General features: G+C 40.4%; 1 protein-coding gene across 2 annotated transcripts in view; it reads right to left on the reverse strand.

Moving 5' to 3' along the window:
• The window catches only part of LOC143207827 (uncharacterized), a 228520-nt gene extending 208618 nt beyond the window's left edge, over positions 1-19902 (reverse strand). For both annotated transcript variants that reach the window (XM_076421644.1, XM_076421643.1), the window contains exon 1: positions 19318-19902. The gene's annotated coding sequence lies outside the window, so the exon portion shown is untranslated. The remainder of the gene's footprint in view (positions 1-19317) is intronic.
• Between the last annotated feature and the right edge of the window lie 827 nt (positions 19903-20729).

Raw genomic sequence — 20729 nt, forward strand, 5'->3', positions numbered from 1 at the left:
CGTCCTTTAGTAAACTATCACTAGCTAAGCGACGTACAGCTGGGCAACGATAAATCTTCAGCTCTGTATTACGTCTTTATCATATGTACTAGAACCTGGATGCAACTGATGTAATATTACGGCTTGATGCAAGCTGCAGCTGGATATCAATAACATTGTATTACGTTGCTAGATAACGAAACGGTACGTAACTGCAATATAGCACATGGCTCAGCACTCGGAAGTGGCATTATTTTCTCTCTCTTTCGTTATTAGAAATAATGAGTAGCTTCACGCTACCATTTTCAGGCAGATTTTGCAAATTATATATTCCCGTTAACAACAGAAGCCCGCGGTAAACAGCTCCGATTCGCTCGGCTCGAAGCGGCTTTCCGTACCAGAGGAGAAATTACCGAGCGCGCAAGTGTTAAGAACTTTTCGCACGTAATTAGACCGGACAGCTTACCGGTTTTTTGCAAAATCAATTAAGCTCCGACGAGTATTGGATCGTCGGCGAAGTAATATCGGTTTCTAACCGAACCGAGATGAATTGGTTCCAGTTTGATTCCGTTAAGAAGCTTACAGAGCGGTGTAATGGAATCATAGAAACCACTGGCCGGCTGTATAATTCATTATATGGAATAACAACACCGCGGGGCTTATTAATGTTCCGATGCATCCGCGAAACCAACGTTATTCTCTCGCCCGTCCAGCATTTACAATTACGTAGAACAATATTTGCAAGCTGTAAAGCGTATTAACCTTTCGCAAATTTTCTTTGTCGGTATCACAGTTTCGCGCAAGCTCCCACGGGGGCTAAAAGTGAAAGTAAAATGACGGAGTATCGTACCGCAAACTCGCGGCGCCATAAGAATTTGTAACGACACCCTACTACGCTGGTTACACGCGTTAAGATGGACGCTGAGACCAGGATTACAAAAAAGTTCCGGCGTAATTCCTAAAAGTTCGCCGGGGAACGTATCCGTTAATTGTGCCGTAAACCGTGACGAGGAGTTTCCTCGGTATTGCAACAAACTCCTCCATTAACATAATACCGGAAGTCATCTTTCACCGGCTTACGGCCTCGATGCAGACGGCTTAAAGTCCCTCCCCCGAAGGGTTCGATTTAATAAGGGCGAACGAGGAACGATTTTAACGAAGCCGTTTCGATACTGCGTGGAAATTTTCCATTAACTCCCGCGCTCGTCAATACACCGTTCATTCAATTCCTCTTTTTTCGTCTGTTCCGTGTCATCATACGCACTCATCTGTTCCGAAGCATTTCCTACCCTGTAATGATAATTTCACACTTTCGGTGACTCGAATCGCTGCAATCTTTCAAACATTTTGATTTATATCTACCAGGAGAAACGTTTCATCCTCCAGTTATGACTAGTGGATCTTTATGTAAAATAAAAATTGTCCTCCTCATTTGTACGAAACAGAAGTCAAATAAAATTGTCATTCTTCTTTTGATAGTTTCAATACCTACCCATAATAATGATAATTTCACTTTCGGCGGCTCGACTCACTGCAATCTTTCAAACATATTGATTTATATCTATGCACATACTAGGAGAAACGTTCCATCCTCCACTTATAATTCTTCTTTTGATAGTTTGAACAAGATGAAAAGAATACATCGACATTTTTATGTATGTTTCAAGTACGTGACATGCGGCGTTTTCCTTACAACCATAAATATCTCGTCTGCTCGGTTTTATTATGATTGCATAAAATCCGATAAGTTCAGCGATAACCTTCCACATTTTTCTCCAATTGTTTGTTCACGATCGATCTGTCTAAGCAACTTCATTATCGACTGGCAAGACGCCTCGCATGACGTGTACAAATAAAACAAAATTTATAAAAATACTGAAACTATTAGTGCATACAGTTAATGCACATACTCTGGAAAATATTTGAACACTGAATTCCCAGTTCTCGAAAAATTATCGATAACTGTTATCATTTCGTAAAAAACACTTCCAAGCTCGAATTTCAATGCCCCTATTTTCCCAATCCATTATTCATGTTGCTTCAAGGTGTTTTTACGTGATAAAGCGAGTGGGGAAACGGGGACATGTTTTTTCTCGGAAGTGCTGCGAATTAAAAAGCTTCTAAAAGCATTGGAAATTCTTTTCGTGATCACGATTCAATTTTACCTCTCGAAACTTGATGTTGATGTCCGATTTTTTCTGTTCGTTGTAGTTTAACACTAAACCTACCATCACCGGTCAAAATGACCGGTTCCAGATTTTTTGTTTCACGTTTTATTAGAAATAAATTCTACATTTTAAATTCACCGCGACCACAAAACAGTCTGCGCGCCCTCTTTCTATTCTTTTGTACACACTCTATTACTTTTCACTCTCTTCTCTGTCTTGAATCACGACACGTGTGTACGTATAATAAAGCTGTGCAATATTATTTAACAAGTCTATGTTTGTTTAAAGTAAGACTGATTCTGATCCCGGCTGAATATCCTGAACCACAAACTCTAGCACGTTTATTGATACGATAAAAATAATTTCATAAGAAATGATTGTTTTAGATATCTTTAGTGGAGCACATATTACAATAGGAACTGCACAAAGTCTAAATAAAATCAATCTTGTCATTTTTATAAGGGAACATGTAACAGTTACTTTTAAGGCTCGGTAGGTTTAATGTTAAATGAAATTTTCGCGTGTGTTTTCCATTGTAGATTATCCGATGAGACTGGCGACTTACTCGAGCCGGTTTCAGGTTGGGGCCAGACATGTCTTTGTTCGCGTGATAAACGCGAGCCGGCGCGGCGCGATGACCGCGTCTCAATGCTTCACGGCTCGTGGCGACGACGACGCGACGCACAGTGGTCTGTTTAACTAATCATATGTGGGGGAAACAAGTCTTAAATCATCACCCGTTCAAAATGGATAAATCTATTGGGTTGGCGTGAAAGTAATTTCGGTATTTTAACGTGAAATAGAGCCCAACTTTTCCCTTTTGTTCGCTGATCTTTTCCCAAAAAGAATAAATAAGAAAATATTTTATTGATTAAAGTTCACTGCTTGAATAAAGAATTTCAGTTTCATTTCGCCTTAATATACCAAAATTATGTTCTTGCCAACCCAATATGTCAGGGCACAAGCTACTAAGTGGGAGATATAGCAATACTTTTGTTTTTCTCCATGTTTATTTGCAATAAATCTTTCCATTTTAAATAGAATTGTTTCAAACAAATTTTCTGCTCAAACATTTTTATATTCGTTAGCCACAGACCAAGAAATCGAAAAATATTTGCAACTAACTGCTGATTTCCGTCCGGCCGGCCATCTTCTCCCTGCTAGATTTTCGAACAACCCGTTGTGCGACGGTTCCCTTTCGCAGAGGCAATAATTTCGCGACGTCTCGTCGGTAAAAACGATGCACGAAAGTTCGTCATTGATACGGCGCCCGTAACTCGAAAAATTAATATCTGATCGCCGATAGAGACGCCGATCGTTCGCCCTTTTCCCGTTCTCTGTCTCTCCTACGCGCGATAAATATCGCGACGATTCGATAGACCGATTAAACCGCGTTGCAGTTTGCTACGCGGTTTTCTCGCGTGTGATGCAACGTTCCAACAAGTGTAAAATATTATCTCGGCTTATACAGCTTATATTAAATTATTGATTGGAGATTAAAATCATTTCGAGTGTAAATATTACGTTCGTTTATCGATTACGGTTAACTATCGTTAGTCGTGGTTAAGCGACCAATCGTATTTGATCATTTGATTTGCTCATACATTGATTTTTCACAATTTTGAAGGTATGAAATTCCGAAGTGTTACGTGCAGTCGTGCTGCAATAATTCAATTATTTGATCGCTTCCCAATAAACAATCCGCTTGAATGTTCTAGTGGAAAAATGTAACTGAATACTCGAGCGTTATTGTTCAAATGTAACTGAAGAACAAAAGTGCTAATCGAATCACGAAATAATAAAACGACGATGTAAAAAATATTTTACGAGTCTGTAAACGATCAAATATTTTCCCGATGGTAAATAAACATCCAGCTGCAATAGAAATGAACATTTTCCGATCAAAAAAATTAATCCAGAACCACGAAAATCGCTGAACGTGTCCATCGGGAAGCGGTTTTTCCGATCGGGTGTCCCATAGACGTTGAAGATCGTCACGCAAATTTTGTTCCTCTTTTCTCTCGATCTTCGCGCCGTGGCGTTGGGACACGCGAACGAGTCCTAGTCCAGCAATAAACACGCGAAAAGGGGGAAAAAAGAAATATGTACAAACAAAAGCATTCAAAGTCCTCGTCATTGTCGACGTTTCCCATTCTCCAAGTAGAGAAAATCCCCGCGTGCTAGATGGTTCAGTGGATAATGGTTTTTCCCATTTGCCGGACGGAATCAATCGCGCCGGATCGCTCGATCGTTTCCGGAAGTGTTCGTGACGTTCGTCAACCGCTGTTGACGGACGCACAAAGCGGATTCGCGAGCTTGCAGGCAAAAATCGATCTCGCCGCTGACTAGGAGAAGAAAAATCGCGCGAGGTCATTGAACTCTGCACAGCATCGAAACTTCTATCCCTTCGAGCCATCCACCTGTTTTTCTTCTTCTTCCTCTTCTTCTTTTTTCATACGTACATATAAAAGACAGTTCGTTTTGTCCCGTTTTTTTTTTAATCCGCGAGCCATCAAACCGCGCAAGATCTATCGACGCATTGGTTGCGTGACATGCACCGATGCATTGCTGCGTTCGATTTAGACTGCAGATTTTTGCGCATTTACCGCCCCGAATTTCCGGCTGTCTGCAGCTATTGGCGAGACTAAATACGGTTCTCGAGTATTCGTAACACCGAATAAAGATTTAATAATGATAGCCTTCGGATTTTATACGTTTATGTTCCAAGGAAGAGCACGTGAAACGCAACATAGGAAAACTGTAAACATGTTTCTTCTATCGATCGTATTTGCTGATGAAACCTAGATCGGTTTCAAATACGTGCGTACATCAGTATCTTGACAACAAGCATGTACGACGCACGCAACACACGTGTTGCACATTTATCATAAATTTATTTTCCCCAAAGCAAGTGAGTGTGTCTTTATGAACAATTTTTCTTACAGTCAATCATTCAACATTTCTGTTTTTCCAAAATTACTATAACATATTTAATTTACAGACGCGATTCAAATAAATCTTGAAAAAGATCCAGACTAGGATCGAAACGTTGATTTTGTTTGACAATTAGCAAAGTTGCTGTATAATTCGTAATAAACGAACGAACCGTTGCGCCGAAAACATGTAAAAATTTATTATAGGGAAACTGTGTGTGATTGAGAACTATATTCTTATGTAAAACCTGTTGCAATTGAGCTAAATGTTTCAGTATTATAAGATCACTCATAAGTAAACTGTGTGGATTTTATACATCTATACCAACAGTGTGTGGGTATAATACAAAGGTAAAAATACATTAGAAAGATGCAAAGATATTGTTATATTATTTTCGACTTTATAAAATGATCAAAGGACAAAAAATTAATGTATGTATCATTTAACTTCTGTTTCCTGCAATTGAAAACGTACGTCGTGCGTCTAAACGCAGTCTGAAAACGTTCAGATTTGTACTTTGAGACCGTGATTTTCAATAAAAAAAAATTATATCCTCTGGAACGTTACGCGGTCCACGTAATATCGCAGAAAAATAATCTATAGCCTCCGGGTGGTGTGTAACTTGACTAAAAATTTTTATTACACCATTGTTGTAGCGGTAATGTAATTTTCTCTTCCACCGGTGTAATTGCATTTGCAACATTAATCGCGGCAGATTCCGCGTTCCTTTGCAAATGAAATTTTGCATGAATTAATTAAGCTCTTCCGGTTGGAAAGTGGTTCTCTTCGAGTAAAAAGATCTATCGACCATGGAAGCTGGAAGCATCCGCAAAGGCTGGAGATCCTGATAGCCGCTCCCGTATTTGAGTGGACAACGCTGATAAAGAAAATTCGAGAACCATCCGAGATTGCTACGTATCCACTATCCACATCTAAAGCCGTGGATGCGCCAAATGGAAGGATCTATCACGCGTTGCTTAATATCACTAACGTTCGACTACACTGATTAAAATTGAAGCTGTGGAACGCGCACAGACTGCACCCGGGATTCATGGCGCAACGCCATAAAGCATATTCGTCGAGCGGAGGCAGGAGAATCAATTAAACCGTGCCCGAACACACGGCTCGGATGCACCAGAGCGGCGTCGTACATCGATATAGCGAATCCGTCGGGAAATGCATCCTACTCTCAAGAGAGGGAGAGAGTAGATGCAGACGGAGCCAGACGCGGAGAGCGGAAGGGAGAAAGCCGCGAAGAAAATCGAGATAGAAAACCAGAAGAAGAAAGACGTTCCGAAAGATCGGAAAACAAAATAATTTGTTCATTAATAATTGAAAAATAGTTTGTGCATCTTGCCCAATTGTTTCAATCGGTTACAAATAATAACTTATCCTGTCTCCTGAGCCAGCAAAATGCAACGCCGGTCATGTCCCTCACCAGATTGCAGTTTGGACCACAGAAGAATACCGCTTATTTATTTCGGATTATCTAAGGTTTAAAAAACAAAAGGTAGCCACGGAACATGGCCGCAGCTTTCCACAAGCAGAATTTTCGAAACGACCTAATAGGAGAACAAATATCGAGGCAGAAACGGAGACATAAAAATCGACACTGGAAAAGTAACGCGGAGAAACGATGCAGTTCGGTGAAGGAAAGAGACGATTGAAACACAGAAAAATAGAACGAATATCGGGGCAGAAAGAGCGGAAAAATTGACGCTCGAAAAGAAACGCCAAGTGAAATGGTGCAGCGAAAAAGAGAGATAGAAACAGAAAAATAGGAAGACAAAAGTAACATCGAGACCTAAAAGGGAGGGGGGGGGGGACACGTCGAGACGGAGAGAGGAAAAAATCGACGGTGAAAAAGAAAGGCAGAAAAGATGATATAGAGACGGGAGCGAAGAAGAGAGGGAATCCGAAAAAGCAAAAAGAGAAAATCGATGCTAGGGAGAAAGGCAGAAAGATGATACAGGCGGGGGAAGAAAGGGAGAAGATAAAGAGAGAAGATCGCGACGGAGGAAGAAAGAGGAAAAATCGAAGCCGAAAAGCGGAGGGAGGAGAAGATGGAGAAGAAGATCGAGGCGAGAGGAAGGATAGGAGGAACAGAGGAACGCACAGCATACATATATGCCCGGTCAAACGGCTGGCACTCTTTCATTGGTAGCGATTGCAGCTGCAACGATCGCATATATTCGCAGAGACGAGGCTCGCCGCGCGTTCACGCGTGTCAATATTAAATTCGAGCGGACCGTATGCGAAATTCGTGGAATCCATGGAAAAACATTCCACGTGGACCGAGCGAGAAAGGGCTCGTTGTTCCCAGTTTTCGGTTCGCGTCAGGAATTCCTGATGGGGACCGGTCCTCCGTCCCTTTTTCCTCGGATCGTCGCGGCCACAGAAATTATACGAACCATTCAGTGACATACGCGTCGATGGCATTTATTATACCGCGCGACCAAACAAAGAAAAGTATTGTTTTATTACATTCCTGCGACGCGTAATCTCGTTCGCCTGGCCACCTTGGATAATCGCGCGGGCGACGAAAAAGTCAATATTTTAATTAGAATTTCTTTTTGAAATCATCATCTTATATACCGGGTTGGTGACTGTTTCTAGCAGGGCTTCGGAGTCGGAGTCGGAGTTTGGGAGTAATTGCTGATGACTGGAGTCGGAGTCGGATTAAGAAAAAGCTATATATCGACCCCCGGAGTCGGAGTCAGAGTCGGAAAAAATATGTCGACTCTGACTCCAACTTTGACTCTTTTGTTTATAAATCATTAATAGATTTTTATGTATACAATTGCTAATATTCGATCTACAGTACAGACGTATTGTATATGTATATACCTCGGTGCTATGTAGAGAAGAAACAGTTAAAGTTATGGTTAGTTCACTGCCAAAAAGAGGAAAGACAGCCCTAAAAGCAGCAACAAGTGTCTCGTGTCTCTATGAAATATTAGAGATTATATTGATTTTCGAAAATGGAAACTAGTATTTCTCAAACTGATACGTATCTTCTAACTATTTCCTGAAAATGAGAAAGTAACAGTCGTGTTATGTTGTATCAGAGTTATCTGTTCCACATTCTTGGACTTTAATACTTTAATACAAATATTTAAACTATTTATGCAGTTTTATTACAACTCTTAATTATTTTCAGTACATATTTTTTCAAGTTGGAGAGTCGGAATCGGAGTCGGAGTCGGAGTCGGAGTCGGAGTCGAAATCGGCGCCGGAGTCGGAGTCGGATTCGGAGTCGGAGATAAAAAAAGAGATGGATTGGAGTCGGAGTTATGAATTTTGTCTACCGACTCCGAAGCCCTGGTTTCTAGAGCAATACAGTGACGCGGATTAATTTATAGCTCACAGACACGTTTTTAAGGAAACGACCCAGTCCCGCCGTACATCCTACTTTCAAACAACCCATTTACTCCACGGTGAATAAACGTTCCAAACATTGACAGTAACGTCTCGGTGTAACAACGGAGTCACTGAAATTTCGTCAGCGTAACGGTAGCAGCGGCGTCGTCCAAGAAAAGACAGGTCTTTCGCGTCGTTGACCCTGCTCTACCCGCAAAAGTGTTCTCCGTGAATGCGAGACCGCTATACTTGGCGACTGCACGATATGCAAACTACTGCTCGCTTACATGAAGTTATTACCGGCGTACGCGAGAGACTGTGATGGTAGACTTCACTCGCGGCCAAGTACTTTCCTCTCGTTTTGCACAGCGAGAGAGAAAGAGAGAGAGAGGACAAAAAGAGTACATTACTACGGTGACTGTTGTCTTCAGACATTACGCTCGGTTTTGCGGAACAAGAAACTTGAGGTGCGCCGACCCTCGCAATAGTTGTTCACTTCAGCTGGGCCGCGTAATTGTAACGAGCAGACCACGTTTTTATGCAAATATTAAGCTTTGTCGTTCAGCTTACGCAGGCGGATCGAAGAGAAATTTATTCATTAGTTTAACACTAGACCTACCACCAACGGTCGAGATGACCGGTTCCATATTTTTTATTTTATAATTATTGAGATAGTACAAATGATTTCACAAGAAATTATTGTATGGACGTTTTTAGTAGAGCACGTGCTACGATAGGAGCCGCACAAAGTCTAAATAATATCAATCTTGTCATTTTTATAAGGGAACATGTGCCAGTTTGTACTTTTAAGGCTCGGTAGGTTTAGTGTCAACCAGATGTCGACGTCGAAATGAAGTAAAAATTTATCGGTGATCGTGGATTTTTTAAATATGCACATAAAAATTTGACAAGCGGTACTTTTAACACTTTACCTACCGGAAGTCTATTAATAGGATTTTTAATAATTGTGCTGTACCAAATTAAAGCATAGAAATTTTCTTTTACATTGCAATCTTAAATGAAACTATTGTATGACGTTATTGAAGATGTCTTGTTAGTTGACAATGAAAATTGCTGTTGCTATCGAAGGTTTCATTAAAAAGTGTTTAGCCGTGTACCATAGATTTTTCAAAACTATGCAATAATCACCGGTTGGTAATGTATTAATTGGTGGTGTATATATGTATTACGCTGCATTGTATACTGAACATTTTCCATGCACGCGTCTGGTTTCTCGTCACACTTACTCTTTTTCGCTTATTATTCTATGTTTTGTCACATGTTCCTTTTTTACACCGGAGGGATCAACTTACGCGGTGGAAAACCGCGTAAAACAAAACAACGCGAAGCGTATACATACATCGCGTAGATCGAGGAACTGGTGTGCTCATTTCACTGTAACAATAAGTTAGCACATTGACTACCGAACGATTTTCCTGTACAATGGTGTGAAAAGGTGTCCAACTGAAGAAGCTTTATGCAAAAATTTTTACCAAGTTTTAGCAAGTACGCAGTAGTTGAATCAATACACCGTTTTAATGGAAAACTTTTGCACTGTGCTTTATCAAGAAACAAATGTTTACCATTCAACGTGTTAAATATACCATTGCAATTTTGTATTAGGAAGTTTATTCCGCCGTTAACAGTTCCAAGGCCTTCCATCGGGAGTCAACGTATTGAAAATTGTTTTTACTAAGGTATACCTCGAGCAGCCGGCTTCTAATAAAGGTACAAACCGATGCAAATAATTGATGACCCAATCTGCGTTTTAAAAATTTCATCGTCTATTCGTGCTATAATGTACCGGCAAATATACTTTTCTCTTTGACTGTGTATAACGACTGCGTGCGAGTTTCCACCTAGACGAGTACCGTGCTCTGATTCGATCACGTTTTCTCTAAAATATTCACTGTCTCACAGAATCTATTTTTCAGTGGCTCGAGCTGCTCTCTGACTTTACACTTGCTCTTCTTTTTCATTGGTCGGTGAATTATTCGTCACCGTCTTGCGAGTGTACAAAAGGATTTATCATGGAGCGACGACAGATGAAAAGAGGATCTTAGGATTACGAAGCGTTTGCACGAAGCATTGTCATCCATTTATTTCCGAAAGTGTTTTTTATTCGTTGAACGCATTAGATTTAGAAAAGTCACGCAGCATTTACATTTTAGCATTATGTATAACGCTTATTGTTCGATTACAAACATTAGTGTTAGCAAAAATAGAAGATAATGTAAGAGAATAAGGAAGAGATAATAATAATAATATAATCGATTCAATGGATTTTCTAAACTTTATGGTTTCTCGAATGGATTCATGAAATAAAAGTATGCACCTCTTAATAGCACACTCAAAAGTTAACAGACGATCACACTTTAGTTTAGAAATACTTCGAAGCCAAGCTTTTATCCATAATGTATGTATATTAATTTCTTCTTTCACCTTCAACAACGATCCTATTTCACCGATTTTAATATCGCCCCTCGAGTGTAAGCTTTGTGCTCTCTGGGAAAGTGTACCAGGGATTCCTAAGTAAATCCCACCTTTATGCTTCACATTTCATCATAAAAAGATTCCAAACTCTCTATGGAGGACCATTAAAAGGATCTTAATGTCAGTCTAGCTCGGTATTTTCTAGTGCCTTATAACTAAGGATTATAATACTATAGGAATTCCTTGGAAATGTCCGTGGAAAAACTCTACAAACATGAGATTGGAATTTGCATACTTATTATAAGCATGAAAGTCAATGTGGATCTCAGTGCCGACAGCCTCTTCCCTTTTTTAAGTGAATAAAATAAGAGCATACCGGGTGTGGATAGGATTCCTCTTATACTGTATACATTGTGGAATTAGTTTTGGAAATAACCGATGCAATGTAACGAATGTAGTACATATATGTATGTACCTCATCGGTCGAAGTAACGATCGGCACGAGGCAAGAATTGCACGTCGCCCTGGTTTTATGTATTCGCCGATTTCGATCTCTAATATTAAAGTAAATCTTTCTCACTAAACTGTATCTTGTTTAATTAAAAAGAACTCCACTCCTGTCGTATCCTCAACATACATAATTCCCGAAAGATTACATTGATATAATAAATATATTGTAACTAGAATGCGGATCTTTATGCTTTTATAGCAAAATTGAGAAGATGAAAATCAAAATTGAGAAGATGAAAATCAAAATTGTTGAAAGATTTTAAAAATTAAAGATGTCAATATATTAGATAATACATATATCGTGCCCGATTTGAAAATAAAATTGAATGGTTAAATTTTAACAGTTTTAAGTAGAAAGAGTTATAAGTAGAAAACTTAACCATTTCTTAATTTAAATTTAACCGAATCTTTAAAATTTAACCATTGAATTTTATTTTCAAATCGGGCACGAACTTATGCAATCATCTGATATATGTCCTCCATTAAAATCATTAAGGGAAGAAATAACGATTCAATTTACTTTCCATTTCTTGCAATTGATGCAGACAATTTTTATTTCGCATGAAGATCCGCAGTCTATTTACACCCTACAAAACATTATTATAAATTTCAACATGCAGAAGGCATCGTCAATATTATTTCCTCGTTTAACACGGACCACGTTCGGTCACAGATAGGTGTCCATTCACTGGACAGGTGACCGTACCGAATGATGACAAAATAACACAGCATGTTTGGACATAGCACAACAAATGAAGGAGAATAATGTCGGAGTCTAGCCATCCGTGCACGAAACCCTCTCAGCATCAAGCCGCACAAATAATCCTTGCGGGTGTAGCTCGCCTGTGTACAAGAGCACAGCGGCAAGAATTACATGCGCCGTTTGCGAGAAACACTGTGCGCAGAAGGACGAGCAGCTGAGTCAATGACGTCAAACATGCTCCACAGAGATCCCGGCGGACCTCGAGGTCGTCCATCCGTCAGGGAATTCGTCGAGGACACCGTCGCGCGACCATCTTTCCATTTACAGCGGTCGTAAGGACGAATTCGGCGTGACGTCCCGTCGTGAACGAACTGAACCTGATAAATAGACGACGTACGCGGTCACCGCCGCAGAACCGGGGACACAACAGGGATGCATTTGCATCGCCGAATTAGAACGACCTGAATACGCGTGTTCCGACGAGAGGAATTGCACGGAACGTCCTTGCTCGTTTCCACAGGCGCCGGCTAATTCGCGGCAAGTGGCTGGCTAATCTACCGTGCGATTTCCGGGAACGAGTTCGACGCACGGCAGCTTCCGCAAGGAAAAGAAATAACCCTCGTTATTATAATATCCCTCATTATACTTCTGCGCGAAGAACGGGGGAAATTCCCGCAAGGCCTGCGAAACGAAATTCTTTTTTATGAAACGGTCCTACGCCGGCGAAAAATTTCAACCGTCGTAACGATTCACCGGATTGTTAACCCCCCCGGGGACGAATTGCCAATTTCTTTCTGGGTGATCGACGCTGGAACGCGTGTTGGCATGATATCTGTGATTTATAGTCTCCGATACCTTTCGGACAGGGCTTGGAAACAGTTATGATATCGGTTTCGGTCCTTGAAACAGTTATGAAGGACCGATATTCTAAATACAGTAAGGAGCATAACTGATTCCACACACTTTAAATCAGAACAACTTTTTTATGAATGGACCAGACGACTTCAATTTCTCGGTAAGGCTAGAATTAGTTTAGTAAATATTTCTATAATATTTACATCTATAATATTTTATGACATACTGGATCGATGTGGAGATAAATTGAATTTTACTGCGGAAAATAATCTTTCCACACTAACCTGAGTAATATAACCTTATAATACCAGAAATCATTCTGATTGGTATCCCCGCAAACGCGTCACCAATGACGTTGAGTCAACGGTCGCGTCGGCAATCCACAATAAGATGCCGGTCTCTTTACCACCGATTTCAAAGCATCGGCTGACCCTTAGAAGCCGCCGTGCCTAAAGCACCGGCCGAGCGACAAAGTATTAGAACTAGGGTTGCCAGAAACGTTTTATGTATCCAAATATAGAAGAAGTAGTAAACTGCAATTATGTATATGGATAGGCCCAAAATATAGGAGTTCGAGTAAAAGAGGTACACAGCACATTTTAAGCTTTTTTATTCAAACAAAGATTTTTGAAAGTTCCTTTAGGTACATACATAAAGATCAAGTTCAAATATAGAAGACTCGTATCAAATATAGAAGATCTAGCAACCCTAATTACAACCGATATGAGAGCGTGTACGAAGGACCGTAATCGAAACCGATATCAACCAAAATTTCGGTCCTTCATAACAGTTACATATTTAGAATATCGGTCCTTCAAAACTGTTTCAATCAAGCCCGGAATGAAGCAGTTTCAAACAATTATTTCCGGGCCCGTTTCAAGCCCTGCTTTCAAAGCCAGAAACGGATAAAATCCATAGTTTAGCGAGAAGTTTTAACTCTGAAGTTTTCCTGTTAATAAATTTCGAGATATTCGTCAGAGTGGGAAATCCTTTTTTCAAGACCTTTATTCGGAACGTTTCTCAATGGATGATCTTCTGCCATCTCGCGGCTGGCGCCATTATTCCGCCGGCTTCCGGTTGATGACCTCGGAGAGGTCTCTAACTTTCGCGACAATGCAACAGCATTTCAAGTGGTTGGAACGTGGGCAACGTCTAGAGACCAGAAAATATGTAACACGGTTAGAGGCAGAGCGAAAAACTGCGAGTATAGAGGAAGAGGAAAAGGCAACGTTGCTCGCGGACATAAACGATAGGGACAAAAGCGAAGCAGCTGGCTCGATGACGTCACTACCTGTCTTGCAGCTCTCTGCCAACACCTCGGGGTATGGGTCAGTCTTGACCGGAATATGTGAGGTTCGACCAAGTATTCCGAGAGCGGCGGTAGTTCATTTGCAAACGCGGTGCACTTCACGCGAACGCGATATGCAAGCCTCCGCGAGAGTCTGCAAGTTTCTGCAAGTATTTAACGGGGGCGAGGACCGTGCAACGGGAAACGTCTTAATACCTTCCTGCCGGTGGTATTGCGCAGAAATGCGAGGAGACGGCAGAACCATTTTCGTTCGCCAATTTGTTAAGTTTAATTGTCAGGACCCTCGTCCCCCGCTTTCCGAAAAGTCTCAACTTTGATTAAATAAAACGACGACGCGATCGCGCGACGCACTGTGTATTCGAGAAACGAACGTGTTGCTAATACTTTTATTATTTCTGTTATTATACTGTAACACCAAACATTGTTAAAGGAATTACGGCAAATCGGTTGCCAACTCAACAATTAAAATAGAATAACTTTTTAAAATTAACCTCGACAATTGTGAGATTCTTTTTTTAAATCTGCAGAAATTAGTTTTAAAAATGTCACCTTTTTTTACCTGGGCTTGCAATTAAAATTTAAAAAACACGCTTCACAGGTTCGTGTCAGTTCGAACACACTGAAACTATCACCGAAATCGGTTAGCACTGCTGCGAGCTACAAACGGTTAAAAATCGTGTAAAATCGCAGTTACAGGATGAAAACGGTAAAAAACCGTTTTAATCGTTTGTACACAGAAACGTGAAATGAATCCGGTGAAATTTCTGGAATGTGTAACTGACCTTTAGATTCGATAGGGCTAATTGTTTCCAGCAACAATATATCGGTACATGTATGGGAAATCGATATGTCATATATCGGAATACATACGTGGAATTGATATTAAACTGAACCTGATAAGTGTTACCAGCAACAATGTATCGTCGATTGAAAAATCGATGAGCGATAGAACAAAGCACAGGAAGTACAGTTGGCCACGAAAGTATTCTAACGCCCTTTAAAACAGAACAACCTTTTTATAATTGTACTAAACGACCTGATTTTCTATAATCGATTAGAAGCATTGCTTTACGAAATGATATGCCAGAAAGATTTTCCCACAATTATAATTTACAAGGTTACGTGCAAAAATGAAAAAGGCATTTTTTTAAATTTTTGATTTGGGCCCTTAATGAAAATTTAAAATGTGTATATGTTTTGTAGATCTATGTTAATTATACACATGCTGAAAATTTCGTCGAAATTGATTGACGCAGGAAAAAACGATACGCATCGAAAGATGTACGATTCTGTGGATTTTAAGCAGAAACACATAAAAAGTCAATCAAAAGTTGATCGATTTCGATGAAATTTTCAGCATGTGTATAACTAACATAGATCTACAAAACATATATATTTTAAATTTTCATTCAAATTTATATATATATATAAGGGCCCAAATAAAAAGGTGTTCAAAATGCCATTTTTATTTTTGCATGTAACCTTGTAAACTATAATTTTTGGAAAATATTTTTTGCATATCATTTCATAAACCAATGCTTCTACATAGTTGATTATAAAAAATCAGATCGTTTGGTATAATTATAAAAAAGTTATTCTGTTTTAAAAGGCGTTTGAAGACTTTCGTGGCTCAATGTACATATTGAAGAACCCTGTACCATATTATTTATTATCAACAATCAACGTCGATGTAGGAAAAAAGACTGTAACTGTAAATTCTCTAGAATTGCAAGTAATATTCGTACATACTCAAGTATGCATAATCACTGCATCAAATCGACGTACTGGATCATGACTAATTGAATATCGCCATAAATCCAGTGGTGTACGTGCACCATGACAATTGTCATGTGTACATCAAAGCATGTATGTACCATGGATACCTGTCTATGGACACTTAAGTATGCAAAATCAATACTCCAAATCAATACGTCAAACTATGTGTAATTGACAATTGAACATGACTATACATACGGTATGCACTAACTATGGGTAATGTGGACTATCGCTGAATTTATAGTTCATCTTCGACCATAAATTTCGCGCATGATAACTAGAATTTATAAATACTATTGTCTCATTTCCAACTTCTGGAACAAAACAACTACAAAACGTTTATGTAGCTGTGATATTTTGCAAGCAGTGCAGATAATTTTTATTATGCATAAAAATCCGCTGCCCAACGATAACAGACCGATTATTAATGAAATTCTTCTAATTAATGAACCAATAATTTGCCAAGTCTCTCAAATATTCTCGAATAACAACCACAAGCAGCTATATATCAAGGACTGCATAAATTGATGCAACACTGTTAGGACAACAACGACTACAAAAACTATGATTTCACGTTGGAAGAGTGTGCCACTTGATTATCGGAGGTCAGTGTCAGAGTTCGGTCAAAGCAATATTGTTTGAGGAGCATGTTAACGCGTTTTCAATTCCGTATCGACAATGCGATAGAAGCAGAGTTGTGCAACGAACGCATCGTTACCGTGAACGACTGAAAAACATCGGAGGCACGGAGAATGTTAATTAAAACGTTTTACGATTCAGTCGTTTGATTGACACTCGACAAAGGTCAACGGTTCTTCCATGGCCGATGCACTTCGGACGTTTTTATTTGCAACGAATATCCGCCGGTAATTCGAGCTCTCCGCGTTCAAGAATAATTCGGGACGTGTTCCATTGAAACGAGAAATGCGTTTCATTATACGGCCAACGGTTAATTAGTTGACAATAAATTCGCGTTACATCCGTGTTGCGTTGGCGTCGACTCGCTGCACCAATTGTATACAACAGCCGCTCCAAGCAACACTTGGCGAATCCTTTTTTTCTCAAACACTCGACTCGCTTAAATATTGATGCTGACCTCCTCCAGGAATGCAGTGAGCAGCAAAAGTGAATCCATTCTTCCAGAAAATAAATATTTATTGAATTCTCTGATGTTGTTCAGAAATTCTATTGGATCATGCAGATTTATTAATTTTAAGATTCAGAGTTGACCTTGAAGATCCTATCCTCAGTTCTTATGTAGACATGTATCCAAGTTTACTTTTATAAATAACAATATTAGAAATAGAAATAATAATTTTAAAAAAATAGAAATAACAATGATTTTCCGGAAAATGGTTTGATTGAAAATCATAGAATACCATAAGAAAATTGTGATTCTCGTCAAAGGATTAACCAACGTCCAACAAGAATGATAACTAGACTGTGGATCTTTAAGCATTTACATAGTAAAATTGAGTAGATGAAATTCAAAATTGTTGAAATATTTCAAAAGTTGAAAATGTCAATGTATGATTTCTCCTCTATTAAAATCATTAAGGGAAGAAATAACATTTAATTTAATTTCTATTCCTTGCAATCGATGCAGACAATTTTAATTTTGCATAAAGATCCGCAGTCTAGATAAAGAAAAGCGACACAAGTCAAAAAATGGCAATTTTGAGGTTATGCCATTGAAAAAGTGCCCTAACATGCACGAAAAGCGTCAGATCTCTATCTCGCAATTTATCATAGTTACCTGAAATTTAAAAGAAGCTTAAACTATTTCAACATGAATTTTTTTAGTATTCTTTAAGTAGATTTTTCTCAAATGCTGCATTTTTGAGTTGTGTCACTTTTCTCGCTGTGCAATTTGTTAACCAGGTATAACCAAAAACAGGTTCACGATTACGAAAATCTCGACGGAAAATGGCACCGGCGGCCACGGGGTTATTAAAGTTTCCATCAAGTTTCCCGAAGTTCTAAGATATTTTCGAAAGTTTAATGGAAGAACTCTGTGGGAACATGGAGGCCGTTTGTGACGGGCGTTGAATAGAGTGTTATGTGAACAGCGCATCTGGTTGTAGGAGTGTAAAACGCGGTGGTTTCTACACCCTCGTTTCGAAAGCAACGGTTTTAATTCGTTTCCCAGAAATATTTCGCAGCGCGTCGCGAGAGTCGTGGGCCCTCATCCGGCGTTGGATGCAATCGACGTCACAAGAAACATATGTAGAAAACGTTCGGGACATGGAACCTGGTCGCAGGATATCGCATGCAATCCATCAGGCGACGTCACGCGAGAAAACAGCCAGGGGAGACGTTGAGCGCAGGAAACGCGTGAAAAAGTTGCGTGTACAGGTTCGGTACGAGATAATCGCGATGTATCGACCCGATCGAGCAATCCACCGCCGAGACGGTGCACGTAACCTCGATGACAGAATCAGAAGAGGAAGGCAGTGAACTTCTGTCGGACTATTTCGAGCCCGAAGGCGCCGCGCTGCGCTGCTGCCAGGAAAACGAGGGAAAGAAGAAGCGAAGCAAAAGCGAACCAGTTCACCGCATCTACGTGACCTACGTGAGACGATCCCGATATGCTACGTTGCTGGAGACTCGAGTTTACGATTTTGAACGTGTACTAGAGGGACACGTGTAAACGGAATCCGTGCATTTGTAAATAAAGTGTCTGTGTCCTTAAGACACGCGTGAAGGTCGATTTATGAGACGAACATTCTTCAATGCATTTGTTGTGTTTACACTATGTACCTGATCGCGTGTCGGAACGATACAGAAAAAATTAGTATTATACCGTAGTTGATCGTTTTTCGACTGTTGATGTTACAAGTGAGACGCAAGCGAGACAGCAATAAATTCACGCTAACTGTCCGGCGTGATATCACCGCATACAATATTGAAATACACAAATATTCGTGAAAGTAAAATACACCCATGTATTTAACACTAAAAGTACATACCGAGCTGTAAAAGTAGAGGGCACATGTTGCCTTATAAAAATGATAAAATTTAATTTACTTAGACTTTGCGCGGTTCAGATTGCATCTTTACAATTTCAATAATTGTACATAAAATGAAAAATGTAGAGCCGGTCATTTTACCGGTCGTGGTACGTTTACTGTTAACATTATGTACAAGGATTAAGAGCCTGATCCGTTTATTACACGTGAAATAGGGTGCTCTGGTCGAGACAAATTCAGACACGTTCGCGGATGCGTCCGCAAGAGAGCGCGTACCGCCTCGATCATTACTCGCGTTAAGGACAAAATTCATCGACTTACGTCAACGGCGAGCTGAGCTCTCGATCGATACACGCCGATATCTCTCTCCGTTGCTCCCGTGCACTGTCGTCCGTTGGTCCCTTTGTTCCTCCTCTGCTCGCTCGCTTATCGTCCAGGCGAATTCACCATAAGCACCAAACAGAACTGAACAACGGAGAATACCGAACCACGGGGAACGTAAAAACTGTCCTCGTTTTGTCACGGAATACGTATGTCACGAAAAACAAGGAAAAACGTCGAACACAAACACACGCGGACGATTCCGGCACAGCTGGTTGGTACGTCGTGCGCGGTACGCGCTCCTCTCCTCTTCTCTTCGACCACTCGAAACCCGCTGGCTGCTTCAAGGGCAAGGCTAGCCCTCGTCGTCGATCGAACGCGGCATGCCTGTTCGTGTTCCGAAAACAAACGCACCCGGGGTCTTCGAAAACGCGTACAAACCCGGCTCGATTACACGAGAGTAGTTTCCCGAGAGAAATAAATGAACCCAGAGAATCGGTGGCTTTTGTTCCGCGACGACGGGGGAACACCGAGATCGTCACAAACCGACTCCCTCGATGGACGCGACGATACTGAGGCGCCGGCGTGTTTATTCCCCCCACCACCGGTCACCCCACCGCGGTACTCCCACCACCGACGCTCCCTCCTGCCGTCTCTGCTAACCATGCTGGATTCTACCCCCACCGAAGACTCTCACCCTCCCTCGCTCGCGTTCCCTGCTACCCGACCCTTTCCTGCTTCATCCAGGGCCTCGGAAACACTACCAGCTGGATTCTCTCTCGTTCTCTCTCTGTTGGATTTCGATGAAAATTTGACGGATCTGGGGCTTTTACTTTACAGGAGGATTTTGCTTTTTGAGGTCGGGACGAGTCGAGTCGGTTCTTTTACTTTACGAAGACTTTCGGGGAAAGAAACTACTGCGCGGGTCACCGCTTTTATTAACACTAAACCTACCACGGCTCCATTCCATTTTTAGCAGAAACTAGTCGATGCAATTTGGAACTATAACAAGATTAAATAATCCGAGATTATTAAGTATATTTTTAGTTGTCGATTTTAATGGTCTTCCAAGTGCCAGGGGACTGTGAAGGATCAATATGAACCGTGACGAGTTCAGCGGGAGATGCAGGCGACAATGAAATTGACAAACAAATATTTTACAAATAAATTAATTAACCTTGACCCCGGGAAGTTTCAACGAATGTATAAATTTTATTTTTATTAACCCTTTGCACTCGGAGCTATTTTAACTCGAAAATTGAACATCTCTACCGACCTAGAATATTTCCGTCCCCTATGATCTTTGAAATTTTTAGTAATTGGTTAGATACCAACATAATTATAGTAATGTAAACAATATTGCGAATAATGGTACAGCAATTTTAAGTGGTGCCTCAGAGAAGCCACTCGAG

Source organism: Lasioglossum baleicum, chromosome 4, assembly GCF_051020765.1.
Source record: "Lasioglossum baleicum chromosome 4, iyLasBale1, whole genome shotgun sequence".
NCBI lineage: Eukaryota > Metazoa > Arthropoda > Insecta > Hymenoptera > Halictidae > Lasioglossum > Lasioglossum baleicum.